At 37.3% G+C, this 18,491-nt stretch overlaps 1 protein-coding gene across 6 annotated transcripts in view; it reads right to left on the bottom strand.

Annotated features, from left to right (window-relative positions):
- Nucleotides 1-18,491, bottom strand: part of ZBTB20 (zinc finger and BTB domain containing 20) — an 821,112-nt gene that overhangs the window by 598,395 nt on the left and 204,226 nt on the right. For all 6 annotated transcript variants that reach the window (XM_045583975.1, XM_036444509.2, XM_045583978.1 and 3 more), the window contains one exon: nt 11,781-11,823. The gene's annotated coding sequence lies outside the window, so the exon portion shown is untranslated. The remainder of the gene's footprint in view (nt 1-11,780; nt 11,824-18,491) is intronic.

Here is an 18,491-nt window from a genome sequence, read left to right as displayed (position 1 = left end):
ACACTTGAATCCAAATATTTTATTTCTAAAACAGCAGTTTGTTTTTTTATTGTTTAAAGTATTATGTCTCCTTTTTTCCTCCATTGACACCCCAAGCCACTCCCACCCCCGAGGGCAAGCTCCCACTGCCCTAGTGTCTGTGTCTATTGGTTATGCTAATATGCATGCATTCAAGTCCTTTGGTTGATCTCTAAACCACCCTTCCCTGCCTTCTCTCTAAAACCCCATACCTTTTCCACAATAATTAGAATTATGCATTAAAATTCTTAAATACCATCTTTAAAATAAAAATCCCCAAACCACTGTTGAGAGTGCCATGTTTATAAAAATAAAAACCATCGTTTGAAAAGTTATTATTGTTATATAAGTTTAAATAGGACAATTAATCTTTGAATCCCCTCAAGTCTTAATATAGAATCTTGGCTTCAGGTGAATTGTATACTATGGAGGAAAAAAAATAAGAACCTATAGAAACATAGGAAAGACTTAATTCAGATAGGAGGAGTCGGTGAAATTCCCACTGAGGAGATATTTGATAATAAATTATAATACAGGTTAAACTCTAGCAGAGGATAAAAACATTAAAGTAGTAACTACATCACCACTTATCTATTTACATCTGAGGTTTACTCACAATCCCTGAATATACAACATAATTCCAAATTAACTCATTTGGTGATACTCCTGAGCTTGAAAATTATCTCCTTTGTCCTTACCGAAATCCTATGTTTTTATATTTTTTCAAGGCCTAGCTCAAGTCCTGTTTTTTACTTACAGCTCACCAAGCCCCTCTACCTCAACTGAATATCTTTAGCACTTAATGATTTTTCAGTCATGGCAAATGGATTTCAATCTTAAATCCAAATTCCATCAGTTGGTAATGGTTATTGAAAGTGTTATCTTCAGCAAGATTTTGAGGTCAAGTTCTGATTTGACAGCAAAGAGAACCATGATGGATTAGTGATGACCTTTATGGACAGTGAAGGGGAAGGAGGGACATCAGGTCTAGAACATTTATTTACAAAAGTACATAACTTTTTTTTACTCTTACAGTGTTAATTTGACACCAAATATATGTCTAGAGTAGGGGTGTCGAACTCAATCAGAGAAGGGGCCAAAATCTAAAATCCAGCCTAAATTGCGGGCCGAATGGTTTACTGAACAGTCATAAACTGTCATTGTGATGGAAACGCAGCGGAGTGCAGTGATGACAGCGCGGTGCGGGCCACATTGCAAGGCCTGGCGGGATGGATTTGGCCCGCGGGCCTTGTGTTTGACACATGTGGTCTAGAGCATGCATTTAATACTAAGATGTATATAAAATCTCTTCAGGTATACCATAAGATTTTTGGAGGCAAGGATCATATATGCTTCTTTATGTCCATAGCAATTAGCCATGCCTGGCAAAGTAGAAATCTGCTGTTGATAATGTTGAAATTTTTAGAATTCACTGTTATTACTATTATTCATAAACTCCATTTATCTCTTTGCTTCTCTCAAAAGATTATCAATATTAAACCCATTGTGAAGAAAATGTATAACACAAACTAGAAACTAGGTAAATATGTTGTTTTTAAATTTTTATTGATTTTTTTTTTTTTAGAGCTAGAGAAAGAAACATCAATGTATTGTTCCATATATTTATGCATTCATCAGTTGTTTCTTTTATGTGCCCTGACTGGAGATGGAACCTACAATCTCAGCATAACAGGATGATGCTCTAACTGAGTGGTCTGCAAACTCATTAGTCAACAGAGCCAAATATTAACATTTTTTTTGAGAGCCAAAATTTTTAAACTTAAACTTATTCTAATGCCACTTTTTCAAAATAGACTCACCTAGGCTGTGGTATATTGTAGAAGAGCCACATTCAAGGGGCCAAAGAGCCGCATTGGCTCATGAGCCGCAGTTTGCTGACCATGGCTCTAACCAACTGAACTACCCAAGCAAGGTGTAAATATGTTGTCTTTATCATCTCTAGGCTCAAATTAAACATTAGGAAATTAGTAGTATTTAAGAATTAAAGAGATGCCTGCCAAATAATATAGTGGAACAAAGGAAAGATAAGGTAAACAAGCATTATAAATGTATATAAACATTTATATAAAAACGTACATGTAAATTAAAAGTTCCAAATTTATATCTTTTAAGACATACTTTATGTTCATTATGTCCTAATTTTTTAATCTATTTTTAGCAGACTGCTTCTTCTTGCACATAGTAAGTGTTGAAGAAATGTAGGCCGATTCTTTTAGAGTTACATTTCACATTCTGCCTGCTAAGCAAATGTATTTATCATATTCCAGAACAGCTCATAGTTTGTTATACATTAACTGCTCATTCTCTATGCCAATAAGACTGTGCTGGAACAGCAAATAAATTTGGTGTGTTCATTTAAATGATTCTGCAAACCACAGGCTACCCAGTTGTATATGATAAAGCTACCTGATCACATTATACTCTTTTATTTTTTTTCACTAGCATGGTCAGAACTGTCAAGATCTCAATACTGAGAAGAATGAGAAGGAAAAGTATACCTCAGCCACAATCATGAAAAGGGGTTTTATTAATTCAGGTACCAATGACGATGTGGCTAGATTGGAAGGAGAATGAAATATAGGATCTGAAGTACTTTATCTGCTCCAAGATCAATGCTGGTTTTGGCACTTCTCTCACTTCAATGAGTTGCAAAAAAAAAAACAAACAAAAAAAAAAACAAAAAAAACACACACACACACACACAAAAAAAAAAAAAACAAAAAAACAAGCAGGTGCTAGCAATCTGAGAGACCACATGCCAGCTACAGCTGCTTCAAACTGATTCAATTACGTACATCTGCCTGAATAGTCCCAGGACATCAAACCAGTTGAAGAGATCCATAGGTTGTAAGGAGACCTAGTCTATCCTGGACCAACCACCTGCAAATCTCCAAGTTTGGATATAAGTGATCATTTATCCCTAGTAACAGGGGAAAAAGACAGAAAATGTAATTTTTATTCACTTTAAAATTAAAAATTGATTGGAGAGAGTATAAATGGCCCCTTTGAATTTTCATGTTTAAAATTTGACAGTAGCTGAGGTTTTAAGGATTATCTTGAAACAGCCTGATTTCGTGAGAACATTTCCCAAATCACTGGGTACAGCACATTTACAGAACATGCTCTTGGGATCCGGACTTCGCTCCAAACCTTGTTTGTACAAAAAGGGGCCAAGCAGCTGGGAAATTCTGGAGTGGAGTATGTCCTCATTAGTTCCCATCTGCCACCAGAACTCAGCTCATGGCAAGTTTGGCTAAGTCCTGGTGTACTCAGGTCCAAATGTGGGTCAGTTTTAATTACACTATACAGAATTCAGTGTGCAGTTTTTAAATCCTTATTATACAGCACAGAGGAATGGGCAGCTCTCCAACTAATCAATTTTTTAAAAGTACATATATAAAATTTTTAAACCAGGCTACACAGACAGTGGGTGGAAAAAAAATCTTATAAATGAGTGCAAGGGTTACTTAAGAGAATTATTAGCAAAAATGGGTCATGAACAAGTTCTGCTTTCAAACTTCAAAGTGAGAAACAAACTGTTCCATTAGTGAGATGGGAAAGTTAAATAAGGTACCCAGCACCCCTTGCTCTTTAGTGTGAATGAGTAACAATGAGGGTGTGGCTCGTTTACAATAAACACCTACAGGAGCACATAAACATAGACAGTCTCTATACTGTCACTCTTCACGCCTAGCTGCTTCATGTTTATCACTCATGGAAAGATTGCAGAAGAGAAAAAGAAATCACAAACTGCCTGTTAAAAGATGAGGGAGAGGGAGGAGAGAGAGAAAGGGAGAGCAGAGTGCACACATATTTAGTAGCAGACCCTGGGCATGACTTGGCTCTTCATGCCATCTACACAAATTGAGGCCAGAATAATCCATGCAGTCTATCATCAGCATTCTTCCTGTCCAAAAGCTTCATCAGTGCTGGAGAGCTAAAACACTAAGACTTCTAGACAATGGTCAGCAAAATACCAGGAGTGAATGCCTGGCCAGGTGGCTAAGTTGGTTGGAGTGTCATCTCTTATACACCAAGAAAGTTTGGGGTTCAATTTCTGGTAAGGGCACATACCTAGGTTGTGGGTTCAATCCCTGGCTCACATTGATGTTTCTCTTTTTCTCTCTCTCTCTCTCTCTCAAATACATAGACATATCCTCGGGTGAGGATTTAAAAAATAAAATATATATCAGGAGTGAAGATGTATGCAGTCAATGTTAGGCAATGGCATAATGAATTTTATCCATCAAAAATGTCTTTTGGCACAAGCACTACTGACCAAAGAAAATCCACCTTAAATGCTCAAAGTACTTTTTAGACTTTTGACTGAATTGTTATGCAGCTTATCCATTAAAAATGTGGCAAGGAATTCTGGGTTTAAATACTAGCATTGAACATTTATTAGGTGTGTGATCTTGAACAAATTGCTTATTCTCTCCTGTTTCACTTTTCTCACCTGTAAAATGGGGGAAATGATGTCTACTTAATAGACTATAAAAATTATCAATGTAATATATGTCAAACATCTAAAATATAAAAGTGACTTGATCAATGTTAACTATTATTAACACAATTATTGAGTTGAATTGTAATCCTCCCCTAAAAAGTAAAAAAGAAAAGAAAAAAAAAGAGATATGTTTGATTCCTAATCCCAAGTATCTCTAAATGTGACCTTGTTTGGAGACAGGGTTTTTACAGAGGTAATCAAATTAAAATGAGATCATTAGAGAGGACTCTAATCTAATGGGGACTGGTGTCCTTATTTTTAAAAAGGGAAATTTGGACACAAAGACATATATACCCAGAGGCAAGATGATTTGAAGAGACACAGGGAGAAAATGATGATCTACAAGTCAAGGAGTGGAGCTGAAGCAAATCTTTCCCTCACAGCCCTAGAAGGAACCAACCTTGCTAAAATATTGAATTCATACTTATGGATTGTGACAAAACAAATTTCTCTTTTTTAAGCCATCCAGTTTGTGAATCTTTCTTATACAACTAATACTCAACTAAGTAAACATTTCATTAATCATTAATATTTACCTTTATTAATCATGGTAAAAACTGTACACTTAACATTAGGCAAGTCAATTTTATCAACTTTGCTAAGTAGTGAATTCTAATACTTTTTCACATGCTTGTTTTCTGATTGCTGTTCAAGAAGATATCACTGTACTATAAACAGCCTGGCAGGAAAAAATATATCCTATATAATAAAGAGGTCATATGCAAATTGACCATCATTCCAACACACAAGATGGCTACCCCCATGTGGACAAAAGATAGCCTCCAAAGATGACCAGCAGGGGAGGGCATTTGTGAGCAATCAGGCCAGCAGGGGAGGGCAGTTAGGAGTGACCAGGCCAGCAGATGAGGGCAATTGGGGGTGACAAGGCCAGCAGGGGAAGGCAGTTGAGGGGGACCAGGCTGGAAAGGGAGGGCAGTCAGGGGTGACTGAACCAGCAGGGAAGGGCAGTTAGGGGTGACCAGGCTGGCAAGGGAGGGAAATTGGGGGTGAATGGGCCGGCAGAGGAGTAGTTAGGTGTTGATCAGGCTTGCAGGGGAGTGGTTCAGGGGTGATCAGGCAGGCAGTCAGGTGAGCGGTTGGGAGCCAGCAGTCCTGGATTGTGAGAGGGATGTCCCAGATTGGAGAGGGTGGAAGCTAGGCTGAGGGACACATCCCTGTGCATGAATTTTGTATATCTGGCCTCTAGTAAAAAAATAAAAATTATTTACTATAATTAAGATTAATCTAGTTTTGCCCTAGGCTTGGCTCAGTGGATAGAGCGTCTGCCTGCAGACTGAAGGGTCCCAGATTAGATTCTGGTCAAGGGCATGTACCTTGGTTGTGGGCACATCCCCAGTAGGGGGTGTGCAGGAGGCGGCTAATTGATGCTTCTCTCTCATTGATGTTTCTAACTCTCTATTCCCTCTCCCTCTCTGTAAAAAATCAATAAAATATATTAAAAACAAGATCATCTAGTTTTTATTAAATATAATTAGAGAAAAATCATACATACAAATTTATAAATCTACTTTCTACTGTTGAGGGATTTTGCAGAGGAGGATATCAGGACATTTTACTACCCTAATTTCCTTCTCACAAAATAAAAGACAGCCTGCTACTAAATGCCAACTATTAATACTACACCTGGGGCTGCTTATACTGCAACAACCTGGCCAACATAACTATCTTAAGTTAAATAGGATGCATACAAGAATACTTGGATTAATTGGCAGGTATGGATTCTTCATTGTTTGCTTGTTTTTTTGTTTGTTTGTTTGTTTTTTAAATATATTTTATTGATTCTTAACAGAGAGGAAGAGAGAGGGATAGTTAGAAACATCGATGAGAATCATCAATCAGCTGCCTCCTGCACACCCCCCACTGGGGATGTGCCCGCAACCAAGGTACATGCCCTTGACCAGAATCAAACCTGGGACCCTTCAGTCCGCAGACCAATGCTCTATCCACTGAGCCAAACCAGTTTCGGCGGATTGCAAAAGATTGGGTGCCTGACCTTCAGCAGAGAACTGATAGTTGCTGGGAGATGTATCAATAGCCTTTCAATTGCAAAGTGCATTTCTAAAACCATTGGACCTTCAAGTAGATGTGATTATCCTCATCTTAAATGTTTCTTTAAATAGATCTAGCCTTCTACAGAAAGTAGTATTCATAGATAGAAATGGTGAATCTAACCACACTGAACTGAGATATTCAACTATTATCATCAAAGACATAACTTTGCCAAAATTAACTTTCTTAATGGGTGAATCTCACATTTCCTCCAAATTCTTATAGTCCTTTCATAATAATCTTTACATCCTAAAAGGGCAATATGCAAATTGACCCTAGGGATGGAATGACCTGGAACTACCAGTCGCTATGACACGCATTGACCACCAGGGGGCAGACACTCAATGCAGAAACTTTCCCCTGGTGGTCAGTGTACTTCCACAGGGAGCACTGCTCAGCCAGAAGCTGGCTCATGCTGGCCAGTGTAGCAGTGGTGGCGGGAGCCTTTCCCACCTCTGTGGCACTGCTAAGGATGTTTGACTAACAGGGCGGGGAGCAGGCCTAAGCCATTAGTCAGACATTAAATCAAGGGCTCCAAGGCTGGCAGGGAGTGGGCCTAAGCCATCAGTTGGACATCCCCTGAGGGGTCTCGGACTGCAAGAGGACTGCAAGAGGGCACAGGCCAGGCTGAGGGACCTCCATCCGCCAAGTGCATGAATTTTTGTGCACCAGGCCTCTAGTTTTAATAAGAAGGAAGAGGAGATAAGTAATATGTAGTGGATGTAATGCACTAAATATTTTATATACTTAATCTATTTTAGTCCTTATATCCATTGTTAAAAAGGTAAACATTATTACCACCATATTTTGGACAAGAAAACTTGAGGCTTAGTAAGGTTAGGCAACCCTAATTCGGTCACATAGCTACTACATTGTGGAACTGGGATTTCAATGCACATCATTTGCACATCTAAGATTTTAAATTCAAACTCATGCAAGAGATTTAGAGTTTAGAGATCTTAGGCTTTCATGATGCTGATTGATTTAGGTATGCACAGACTCCTTTAAAGCATCTGAAATCATTTAGTAATGTCTTGCTAAACTTGACTCAGATTATTCTCCTTATAAAGAAACTATTCACAAACACAAACTAAAAGGCTTCAATCAATTTATATCAAATTAATCCCATTATAAGAACACCTGAAGGTCTTTTAGATTCAGTACAGTGATACCTTGTGTATGGTGAGTGTTCCAGCAATTTGAAATAATCCACTTATTTCCTTGAAATAAGCAATCAACTCTTCAATCACTAGTAGAAAAAAATGTTTAACTGTAATATTTTTACACATGAGTTGTCTCATGGTAACCCAAGAATCTAGAGCTCTGGGTTCAATTCCTAGTAGACTGTATAACCATGACAAGTACATGAACTTTTCTGAGCTTATTTTCTTACCATGAATGAAATAAAGATGTTAGAGAGAGGACCAAGTTCTAATGCTATATGATTTTTAGAATCTCTTCAAGCCCTAGAAGCAGAGGTAACTTTGGATAGAACCTTTAAGTCTAGACAATCAATGTGATAATGCCCAGACCAGGATTCCTGCTTTTGGGCAATTAAATAGTCTTTCTTTAGTATCTAAGTGACAGCAGTGAAGATAGTGGTGATAGAAAGTAGGGTCACTAAGATTTATTGAGCACTTGTTATGTGCCAAGCATCAAACTAAAAATTTTACCTGTATCGTGTTATATCTAACTAAACATAACAGTACATGAGGTAGATACTATCATTTCTTCAATTTTAAAAATGAACTAACAAAGGATCAGAAAGAATAGGTAACCTGACTGAGTCTATACTAATAATAAGTGGTGAGGCCAAAACAATCTTTGTTGATATACCCTTGTCTCCTACCAGCCTATATGCTCTCTGAAAGGCAGGAATTTTGCTTTATTGCTTTATTTATTTCCCTATTTATTTTTATTGATTTGAGAGGGAGAAAGAGAAAGAGAGAGGAAGGAAGAGAGAAAGAAACATCAATTTGTTGTTACACATATTTATGAATTTATAGGTTGATTTTTTTATGTGCCCTGACTTTGGATCAAACCCGCAACCTTGGCATATCAGGTCAACACTTTAACCAACTGGGCTACCCACAAGGCCAGCAAGGACTTTGTTTTATTATTAGCCTAGAACTGTGTCAGACAAATGGTAGGAGTCTGTTTACTGTGTGGAATAAAAGGAACGAAAGAAATGAGGAAGGGAGGAGGAGGAAAGGGAAGAATGAAAGAAATTATATCCAGACATGCTATGCTCTAAATAAATGTAGATTTTCTTACTTTATTTCTTTAACCCTGAAATCACAGAAAATTCTTCAATTGTGCCCAGGAATCCTGGAGCTTGGTGATTTACCCCTCCTTGTGATTCCTTACTATAATTCCTGAAACAAATCACTGAAGAAGCTATTATTACTGGTTTAATATTCTAGCTAATACATGTTCTTGTCTTGTCTCTTAGTTTCTAATGGTGAGATCAACAGAGGAATATAGTTTAATCTACCATACTAAAGTTCTAATAATAATAATAATAATAATGTCCTTGATATTGGCCTTTCACCCATTGGTGTCAACTAAGGAAAAAGAAAAACTGGTCCCAGTGGAAAGGTCCTTCAGCACCCATAAGCCTAGCAGCACCCATAAATATCATCAACCAGCGGTACCAAAATTTGAGGAGTCTAAACAATATGGTTTGATACAATAAATATTGACTCATTATGCAACTTCTGCCATTCGTATGTGACTGACTCATGCCACACAAAATGGAATGTTAGAGTAGCCTATCAAAAGCAGGTCTTAATTACCCTATTTTGATGTTACCTATTCTTGTCTTTATCTCTATTTACAGTTAAAATTTACTAAATAATAGAAACCATAATTATAAACATGTATACAGTAAACATAGGGCTCATTACTTCTGTTTACCAAAACATTCACATATTTTTAATATGACCTGATCTCACCTGACCCCAAAAAAATCAACATACATTTTTCTGTGTGTTTCAGGAAGCTAGAGAAGGAGGTATGAGTTGGGGAGAAAGAAGGAGGAGGAGGAGAGGGAGAAAGAGAGAGGCATTGAAGAGAATAGGCACAGAAACCTATAGTATTAATCATATAACACAGGAGATTAGTTTATTCCTATGCCACAACATATTTCCAAAAGTGACAAGTTCCATTAAACTTAGTCATTAAATATCTCAGCACTGTGTATAGAATAAGAATAATATAAAGACTTTTCTCATAGCAAAACGTAATATAAAGCATATTGCAAATAGCGTGATGTCAATTCTGGGTGATAATGAGGATCAATTCTTACATATTTATTTCTCATTTTAAGAAAAGAATTTATCAATAGTCTCATCTCTGTCTCGTCAGCATTATGAGACCTAAAGGATTGCCATAAAAACCCATCCAAAATATTTAATGAGGAACAAGTTTCTAGGACTCTCTAGTAGCCCTTTATTTTTAATATAATCCATGCATGTTTTATTCATATATTCATTCATTTAAAATTTATTGACCACCTACTATGTACAAGGCATTGTATTAAGGGGCTGTGGGCAATCTCTACTTACCTCACCACCTATATTTCCTACTTCCAAAGATGCTAGTTAAATTTATATTATGGTGATTTATTTTTAAAAACAGATTTAAAAGGGTCAAGAAATGAAAAAGATATACCAGCTCTAAGACTTAGTTACTAAATACTGATATAAACTCCTCAGCATTTTAATATGTTAATGAGATTAATCCCAGTCATTTGAATACATTTTCAATATGGGGAATTTGGGATTATTAAATACATTATTTAACTATACTTTTTTATATTGAGTTGCAGCCTTTTATAGTGAATTTATAAAACTTAACTAATATAAGATACAGTCTATAATAGCTTGTTTATATTAAGATATAGACATTTATCAGAAAATATATAGAGCTATTAACTAAAAGAAACATCTCTGACAGCACTTAAGAAAATACCAAGAACATAGAATTTGATGCAAGTAAAGAATAATGTTCCAGCCTTAAAAACTATATCTGAACTGTATCACCTTTTCTAAGAGGGCTATTTAATTTTCACTTGTTCTTCTTTCTCGCTTACATCCAACTGCAACAGAGACACATGCCCAAATCTAGAATTCATCTTATAATATACCCTTAAATTTTCTGAATATGCCCCATGTGTCCACTAATAGCCAAATGCTTTCAAATCTGTTCAGCTAAATGGATCAATAACTACATCCATCCTCACATAGTGGGGTTGCCAACATGGTGAAATTGAGCCAAACACAAAATGTGTCTACCAGGACAAAAATTATTAGCAACCCACTTATCTGAAGAGATCTCCTTTTCACAGGTATCCTTTAAGGAAATTAACATACCTATAATCTAGAACAGTTACCTAAAAACATATTTGAGACTCAGAATGACAGATTTGGAGAAAATATTTGGAAGCTAAAATCAGTGAGTTTTACAAGTAATCAATATAATAGTTCTAGGTCTACATCAAGTAAGACTCTTTCGAAGTCAGAGTATACAAAATACGTAACAGCACAAGCAAACTGCTGACATGCTTCTCTGTGCGCTCACTCATAAGACACAGCTGCAATCCACAATTGAGCAGGTGCAAGCTAGCTTCTGAGAATTCCTGCCTGTTGCCCGGGAACCACAACACCCGTACAGCAGAGATTTTAAACAGGTGCAAACATCTTTTTCCATTTCCCTTCTGTTTGAGACAGTGCAGCAGACAGTACATCTGCAGCCACTCCTTCCCTACAGCAAAGACCACAGAATATAAACTCTAAAACAGAAAAAAGTTTGAAAATAAAGCAATAATGTTTAAAACAGTGGTTCTGCAATAATTTGACCCCATAATTTGGCTTTAATAGTACAGTTCCATAAAACATTCTCTAATGCTTCACCAGCTGAATGCTTTGTAATTAAAATTATTCTGCCTCATCGAATCTTAGAAATATTTCTTTGCTTCTTACAATAGTGTGAAGTGCAAGGTGTATATAAAATGTATTATCCTTTGAAGCTGTGAATATTTACAAGGACTCAAAAATTAACATTTCACATTATGAAATCTGTAAACAATTTTAATACACAAGAATATAAGAACATGTCAATTAACACATAGATTTATGTAACTATAGGTAATTCATATACATACCTGTGCAGTTATAGGACACAGAAAGATGAGATTTATCAGGTACCTGAAATGCAAAACAAATATATGAGTAAAAATTCATTTCCTAATTAGAATCTGTTTTATGCTGAGACAATTTCTGCAGAGAAATAGGAAATCCTGCAGGTTTAAGAGGTGAGTTATTTTATACCTATATCTTCCCAAAGGATATTTCAAATCACCTTAAATTCATGTGTGTGAATATATACACATAGAGTCCCTCACAGTGTTATTAAGACAAGCACCAGCAAGAGACTAAGACTCACCATGGCCTCTGAAACGAAAATGCTTTTACTAGAGAACGAGGCAAACACTTTAAAATGATTTTTTTTTTTTTTTTGGTATTCTTCCAAGACTACTGCCTTCCTAATACACATATGACTACTAATCTCTAAAATGAAACCACTCAGATTCATCTGTACTCAGTTTAGTATATTAGTGAGGAAGAAAGTTGCTTTTGTAGAGAAGTCCACACAAAAAGCATAAATAAAAAAAATAAATTTAGAATGTTCATCAACTTTAGTTAGAACAGTAAATAGAAATGACATTGCCTATTACAAGAGGGAATGTTACAGCCACACCTAACACTTTTGGAAAACTGAAAATGAAGTGAGTATCAATACAGAAAACGTAAGTAGAGCTTAGGCAAAAATATGCAGAATTTACAGTTAGACCTGAAACACATTTGCATGTAGTGGAAACTGTGATATAACATACAGCCTCCACACTACTGTGACCCTTAAAAATATTTCATATTCTTTCTGAAAGCAAACTGAAGTGTTTAATTTATATACTTTTTTCTAGCATAAAGAATGACAGTAATATATTAAAATCAGTAGGTCTAATACTTGCTTAACAGTACATAAAGGTTATAATCAATGTTGATGATGGTTCAATAGAATGCTATTTTTATACATTTCTGATGAGTGTGTGAATTCCAAAAATGTTTCTAGAAAAATATTGGGTAATATGTATCAAGAACTTAAAGTTCAAAATCTGTAGCCATTAATTAGCTTTAGAAATATACCTTATATAACTGAAAACAAAACAAAAATCATGTTAAAATTATAATTTAAAAAAATATATATTTTATTGATTTTTTACAGAGAGGAAGAGAGAGTGATAGAGAGTTAGAAACATCGATGAGAATCATCCATCAGCTGCCTCTTGCACACCCCCTACTGGAGATGTGCCCGCAACCAAGGTACATGCCCTTGACCAAAATCAAACCTGGGACCTCTCAGTCTGCAGTCTGATGCTCTATCCACTGAGCTCCACAGGTTTCGGCTAAAATTATAATTTTTATGATAGAAAAAAATTAAAAGCAACCTAAATGTCCAATAGTAGAAAAATAATATAAGAAAACATAACTTATCAATATAAAGAAATATTTTGTAACAATCCACAGGGTAACTGGTAGTACTATAATGTTATATAACATATAAAATAGCAATAGCAAAAAAAAAGGTCATGATGAAATGACTTAGAAGATGAAAAATAGAGCACGCAAAAGTATTGAGTAATTATATCTGGATAATAGGGTGATGATTGATTTTAACTTTTTTTTTTATTTTCATATATAGGTAATGTCTACAAAAACGTCTTATATAATAAAACCCTAATATGCAAATCAACCGAACAGCAGAATGTGTGGCGGAACAACCAGTCGCTATGACACACCAAGGGTCAGACGCTCAACACAGGAGCTACCCCAATCCTGCAGGCCCCAATTGGCTGCCGTGGGCAGGCTTATGAGAGGATGGTGCCAGATTGCCAGCCAAGGCTGGTGCCAGTGGGAGGTCCCCAATCACTCCTCCAGTTGCCCTGCAGAGGGAGGCGAATGGTGGTGGCAGTGGAGGGGCAGAGCCAGTGATTGGGAAGCACGAGGTCAGCCAAGGCAGGTGCGAGCAGGGGCTCTGATTGCCCCACTGGTAGCCCCAAAGATTGGGCTTCATCACCGGCCAAATTTTGTGCACTGGGCCTCTAGTCTATATAGATAAAAGCCTAAGTCAGGCGTCTTCAAACTACGGCCCGCGGGCCACAAGTGGCCCGCAGAGGAGTCTGATCCGGCCCGCCAGGTTTTTTGGGCAGTGAGCGCAGCTGAGGTGTTACAGTAGGAATTAGTAGTTCATCTAGTCCGGCCCTCCAGCTCTCTGAGGGACCGTGATCTGGCCTCCACTTTAAAAAGTTTGAGGACCCCTGGTAAGTGATTGAACACCGGAATGACCAGAACAACAGGAAAGACTGGAACAATTGAATGACTGGAACAATCGGTAGTCATGACATGCACTGACCATCAGGGGAAAGACACTCAATGCAGGAGCTGCCCCTGGTGGTCAGTGCACTCCCATAGCAGGCCAACATCCCCTGAACCTTCCCTATAGCCAGCAGGCTCTGGCAAGCAGCTGGTAACCAGCAGTCGGCAGGAAGGAAGGCCTCAGCTGGCAGCTGGAAGGAAGGCTCCGGCTGGCAGCTGGAAGGCCCTGATTGGGCCTGATCACTGGCCAGACATAGGGACCCCACCCATGCACGAACTTTGTGCGCTGGGCATCTAGTCCTATATAATAAAAGCCTAATATGTGAAATGTCCTGTCATCCATTCAACCAATCAAAGCATAATATGCTAATAACACGCTAGGGCTGTCCAACTGCTCGCTATGAAGTACACTAACCACTGGGGGGCAGAATATCAACCGGCTGACCAGCTGCTATGACATGCACTGACCACCATGGGGCAGATGTTCTAACTAGTTAGGTTTACTTGCTGCTGGGGTCCAACTGATCAGGATTGAATGAGATGGGCTGGACATACCCTGGAGCCCTCCTGCACTCCCTCACCAGCTGGCCAACCTCCCGCATCCCTGCCAGGCACTGATTGTGCACTGGTCCCTCAGCCTAGCCTGTGCCTTCCCGCAATCCAGGGTCCCTCGATGGATGATGAAGAGCCAGTTTCAGCCCTATCCTTCAGGCCGGCCAGGGACCTCACTGGTGTACAAATTTGTGCACAGAGCCTCTAGTTATTTTATAGTAAGGAAAATTATTAGTTGGCAGATAGCAGTAAAAGTAGATGGAAATCATAAATCTAACCTTCATAAGGGAAGTCAATTACTTGAGTTGTACATACTAGCAAAATCTACCATGTATACCCCACAGTGAGAAACTCATCCTCCTGTTTCCACAGGGGTTCAGCCACAGTCTCTTTCACCCCACTGCTTTAGAACCTACTCTAGTAATTCAATAGTACAGTTTAATCATTTTAGTAAAGCATCTTTAATTATGCAGAGTGAAATGATGACAAGAACAATTTAGGATTGCAAATCTGTTCAACCTAGTACACACTAATTTATTCACTAAATAAATTATATGTAATGAGCATCTATTACATGCAAAGTGCTGTGCTTGGCGCTATGATATACTAAAAGATAAACTGGAATACACCTTACTTTCATAGAGCTAACAATTTAAAAGTGCTAAAAATATATTAATATACTTTCTTATTATTTTTACTGTAATCCCAAATTGCTCTGAAAAATAGTCAAAAAATTTAAGGAAAAACACTGGAAAACAAAAAAAAATTTACATACAGATTACATAAAGATGTAAACATGCTACAGTTTAAGGCATTTGTGACAGATCTGGTATACTTCAAAGCAAGAAAACATTCATTAAATTTATTATTTTATATTATTAAGCAAAAACTGATATTTAGGTCATAGTCATTAAAAAGTTATTCTAGACAGTTTGGTTCAATGGATAGAGCGATGACCCATGAACTGAAGAGTCCTGTGTTTCATTTGGGTCAAAGGCACATACCTTAATTGCAGGCATGATCCTTGGCCCTGGTTGGGGCGCATGCAGGAGGCAAACAATCTATATGTCTCTGTCACATCAACGTTTCTCTCTGTCTCTCCCCTTCCCTTTCACTCTCTCTAAAAATCAGTGGAAAAATATCCTTGCATGATGATTTAAAAAAAAAAAAAAAAGTTATGAGTACATGGGTGTGTATCACTTATAAAATGCCCTAGCACATTACTTTAAATTGTAATTTTTTTCCTTATATAATCTACTTTTTGATAATAGAGAATTATGTAAGAAGATCAGGTATGAAGTGATACTGACCCAATCTCTAAAGCCAGATTTGTAAAATTATTACAGATTAGCTATTGCCACATAAACATCTGCACAATTATTAACAAGCTAGTTATTTATTGGCAACCAAACTAAATAGGTAGGTTACTTGCTAACCTTGCCAAAGACACTATTATAAGCCCACCACCAGGAAAAGAAAGGGATGATAGAAATGTAGACAAGTGCTGAGAGAATCACTAACAACTAAAGGCAGGTAATGGTGGTGGTAAGGCTACCATTTCAGTTGCCCAGATAAAGTGATGCAGCATAGAGTTTCTCTCAACAGCTCAATTTCCTTGTGGCCTGGAACCATAAATGTAATTTGCCCCTTCTGAAGCTAGTGCCACATGATGGTTCTGAGGTTTAGGTAGTGGGTCAGCCTATGTGGAGTGAAACCAAGCACTGAAAGAGGCTGTTCATAGAATCAATAATCCATAGGTCTGGGTCTCACAGAGTTCTGGACAGTAACTGTGAAGTAGGATGGTGGTTAAGTGATTAGCTTTTGCTGTCAGACAAACCTGAGATCAAATTCCAGTCCCCACTCCCCCACCCCCACCCCCTGCCCTGTTTCTTCAATTGTGTGATCTTGAGCAAGTTACATTTTCTCTGTCTGTAAAATGACAATCATGTTATTTATAACAATCCTATAGGATTGTTTGTGTGAATTATGTTACAGTCATATAAAAGATCTAACACAGTGCCTGCTCTAAAGCAAGCATTGCTAAACAGAAGTTACTAGTACTGTCTGTCCTTAGTTGTACGAAAAAAGGAGGGAATGTCTGTCTCTTTAAAGTAAGGGGCTAAGCTAAGCAAGCAGTAGGGAGATAGGAAAAAAAAAAAAAAAAAAAAAAAAAAGGCTTTCATAAAATATCACCCTGTATTCCACAACTCATCGAAGAGCCAATCATATGCTGGATATTCACAGAACATTTTTGAATCAGGAAATCATACCCATATTGATAGCCAAAATAAGCAATTCTAAACAGCCTTTTTAAACACTATCTCTGTTACTAGAGAAGAAGATAGTAGGATCTATTATAAGTAGTAACATGTGCAACAATTCTGCTCATTTTTCTGGATGAAAAATGAAGGATCAATTTCCATATTTAAATGAAACAACAGGATTTGAAAAACAAAGACAAAATAAATGTAATTATCAATATCCAACTGGAATCAAGCCAGGGTGTTGTCATTCCTTAACAATCACTTGTGGCCAGAATGCATACTGCTGTTCTCATCCTCGTTTCTGCTGTGATTTGGAGGACAGCACAGATCCAGAACTGTTAAATGGTGTCTTCAGAATCCCATGCAGTTATCTAATATCCAGAATTGTTTGGGTCACATGAGGGTGAAGTTACTATCAGCAACATCACAAATGGAGGTACACTGTAGAGGATTTTTTTTTAAGTTCTTTTCATTTCTAGGTTGGCACAGCTGTGTTCCCCAGTAAGAACTGAATAGGTCCAACACTATTGTGAAGTTTAGGAAATATATCTGTCCTCCACACTGGTGGGCCTGACTAGAGGTGAAAGAAGGAATTCTTAATGGCTCCTCTGGAGCCATTAATAAATCTCATAGTTAATTCACTTAGGATATTGAAAAGGGCCTTGGCTGGGTCTGCAAGGCCAGTGGCTCCATTAATGGGCTCTAAACCTAAATTTAGAATAAAAAACAGTTCCCTCATGACTGAATAAGCATCCTCACAAACATTTTAAGTGCTTTACATTTAAAATTTGATCTATTTTGAGAAAAGACTCTATGTAATCCCAAATACTTTAATTTTATTTAATATGTATTTACTTCTTCTAGACCCACTACTGAGCTGGGTGCTCTATCATTATAATTATAAAAAATAGACTTTAATTATAGTTTGATCTGTCTCAGGCGTCTTCAAACTACGGCCCGCGGGCCACATGCGGCCCGCAGAGGAGTCTGATCCGGCCCGCCAGGTTTTTTGGGCAGTGAGCGCAGCCGAGGTGTTACAGTAGGAATTAGTAGTTCATATAGTCTGGCCCTCCAGCTCTCTGAGGGACCGTGATCTGGCCCCCACTTTAAAAAGTTTGAGGACTCCTGAGTCAGACCAGCTATAAGAAAAACTACAAAATGTATTAAAAACTAAGTTTATAAAAAATGCTGTATTTGAGTTTTCTAGCATTAATGGCTACTTCATAAAATGAAACAAATTTACTATTAAATTTTATGTGTAAACATGATGAATTTAAACTCTCAAGTAGTATTTTTGAACTACAAAACACTAATTGTTAATAACTCTATTTATCCTATTATATAATCCACACTTCACAGTCTATTAAGAAGAAAATAGTGTGTGTGTGTTTTTAAGTTAGGTGATTTTTTAAAAACTTCTTATATGAAAATTGAAGAGCTAGTCAAGAAAATGAACAAAACTAGAATTTAGATAAACATTAAGAATCATATTTTCAAAATACTCTCAACTATGAAAGGGAATTATTTGCTCTTGGGGAATGTGAAAATTCTACTGACTGCTTGTACACATACATTTCTGGGGTCTTAGATAGGCATGATCTCCTCCAGAATCTGAGGTTCTGG

This window comes from Pipistrellus kuhlii, unplaced genomic scaffold, assembly GCF_014108245.1.
Source record: "Pipistrellus kuhlii isolate mPipKuh1 unplaced genomic scaffold, mPipKuh1.p scaffold_m20_p_2, whole genome shotgun sequence".
Lineage (NCBI taxonomy): Eukaryota > Metazoa > Chordata > Mammalia > Chiroptera > Vespertilionidae > Pipistrellus > Pipistrellus kuhlii.
The sequence above is the reverse complement of the archived record's forward strand: the minus strand, read 5'-3'. Positions and strand labels throughout refer to the sequence as shown.